Raw genomic sequence first — 2,500 nt, 5'->3', positions numbered from 1 at the left:
TGAGCTGAATGATGAAGTTACAGAAAAAATACATATATTTCAGCATATCAAAGAGGTCAGATTATTATGGCCATTTTCACAAACATAGAATAAAGTATAAAACAAAGTTTTTCAATTTTGTTATATACAACTAGATATCAATTACTTAACGAAAGGTTGATAATTATGATTTTTTTAGACTAACTGTAGCAGGACTTTCTTTCTGTATCAAGTATTTTTCATCGTGTGTTCAAGTCATTCAAGGCATTGCAATCTTATTTAATTTTCTTCAATGGCCTTTATTTCCTTTATACTTGAATATTTGAAGCTGGCAAAGGAATTTATATTTGTAATTTCTAGGGCCACAAGCCCCTAAATTAACTTGTTTCTTTCTTTCTTTTCTATTCTCTCCACTCATCAGTGGCGTAGCTAAAGATGTGGGGATCCGAGGATAGCTTCCATAAGGGGCTCCCTAACATTTTTTTTTAGTTTTATATATACTGTATATCATTTGGGGCTCCTTTAGTTTCTTAACTTTACTTCCTCTCCCTTCCCCACTCTTTTCGTCCACCTCTTTACTCCATTTGTTTGTTTGTCTGCCACCGCCCCCATTCGGCCACTCATGCGCGTGCTCGGGGGACGGTGAAAATTACGCCCCCCTCTTAGCTACGTCATTGGTGTTACATGTGGTTTCAGCTGTACAAGTGTTTCACTAATAATTTTGTATCAATTATGTGTGTGAGTTTACATTTTTATTTACAAGTTGTATACATTATTGTTTTTATACTAAGTGTCAACGTCTTACAAATGTTATGGAATGTATTTTTTATTGTACTGAGCAGTAGGTAAAACAAGAACTGCTAAGGCGTATATAGCGTGCATTCTCTTCTACTGAGTGATTTTTTTCAAGAAAAGTGATTTAGAAAATAATGCACAATAAAAGTACATAGACAAATTTAAATGTAATTCTCTTATTTTCTGAGATGGTTGGGAAATGATGTTTATTTTGTAAAAGACAGTCGAGTTTAATGTGTGAATCTCATGATTTTTTTTTATCTTTAATTCCCTTCCATTGAATTTTCTTTCCGAGTCCTGAGCCAGGGCTGTGTTAAACCTCTGCAGGAAATTTATGCTTCCAAAAGCACCAGGATTAAATGTTCTTATTGATAACAGAGTTTAAAATTCCAACCTACTCTCTATGAAAGATGATGGAACAGTTTTTCAAACCTTAACTGAATTACTTTCACTACCAGAAGCAAACAATTGTTTATATTTTGAAGTTATAACGAAACATTTCTAAGTAATGATATACATGTTTGCAAAATGCTGTTTAAAGAAAAGGATATTGAACTAGAAGTCCCCACCACAGTTTTAGCGTCTGGCTAGTCATGGTAGAACGGCACGGGAAAGTTTCGACTGTGGCCAGATATTAGCATCCCTGTGAAGAGCAGGGGATGTAGAGAGGTAGAGGAGTGCTGGATCGCACGTCACGGCCTTTGTGCTTTCTGCAATCCCTCGGGGGTGAAGAGTGGGCACGGGGCTTTAATATATGACGTAGTATACATTATAATGCTTATACTGCCCATTTGTTCTGTCACATGTAAACAGTATACTCATGGAACGTGTTTACCAAAGAAATAAGATCATTTTTTGTATTTTTTGACTACCATTTTTTTCCTGGACCAGTGTTCTTAGTCAGTATCATCTTTCCTCCACATTCATCATGAATACATCAGTGTATTTTTTCTCTCTCAATTTAGTGATCAGAACAGATAACTAACTTGAATACACATTAGTTATATGTACAGATACTTGCCAAAATAAGTATCCATGTTAATGATGTATTTACTGACTATTTTGTTTGAATAAACACTTTTTGGCTAATCTTGGGTTGTCTTAATTTGTGCTCAGGGAATGCTTCTTTTTCCATTTTTTCTAGTTCCAGTTTTAGCTTAGTGTTTTTCTATCGCCCCAGTGTTTGTTTTATTTGTATTGTATTATTGTATTGGTTGTTCCATCGTTGTTTATGTAAAACGAGAGAAAAAAGAACTAGTGTTAATGCTACATAGAGGTTGTGATGGGAAATGCTGAGAGCTAATTTTGGATTTCAATAAATATATTAAAAAGACAGTATAGAAAATTGCTTGTTTTAGTTATATATTGTTTCATCTAAAAGATTTATAATTAAAGAAATTCTAAAAGATTTTGTCACTGATTAATTTGAAAGGAATACGTTTATCATGGATTGAAAAGACCTTTAACCTAACAAATGAATAAACCAGAGCTGATTCACTAAAACTAATGAAAGTAATTAATTGTCTGTTGAAAAGAAAAATAAAGATGCCGAATAACCTACAGAGAAAAATACATGTGAAACCTCAGAATTATTATAAGTCATATTGATTTACACAAGTGCCAGTTTTTAATATAAATTTACAAGCTTTATGCACTACCAGATACAATGTTAACTGATCTGAATAAATAAATAAAGAAAACGGTAATAAAGCAAAACAAAAAGAAA

General features: G+C 33.1%; 1 protein-coding gene across 1 annotated transcript in view; it reads left to right on the top strand.

The window, feature by feature from the left end:
* Positions 1-1,864, top strand: part of bou (glycosylphosphatidylinositol anchored membrane protein boudin) — a 23,553-nt gene extending 21,689 nt beyond the window's left edge. Inside the window, exon 4 of the mRNA XM_070122669.1 lies at positions 1-1,864. This exon is cut by the window's left edge and continues 972 nt beyond it. The gene's annotated coding sequence lies outside the window, so the exon portion shown is untranslated.
* The last annotated feature ends 636 nt before the right edge of the window (positions 1,865-2,500 follow it).

Source organism: Penaeus vannamei, chromosome 6 (assembly GCF_042767895.1).
Source record: "Penaeus vannamei isolate JL-2024 chromosome 6, ASM4276789v1, whole genome shotgun sequence".
Lineage (NCBI taxonomy): Eukaryota > Metazoa > Arthropoda > Malacostraca > Decapoda > Penaeidae > Penaeus > Penaeus vannamei.
Note: the sequence above shows the minus strand (reverse complement) of the source record. Positions and strands in the feature narration are given on the sequence as shown.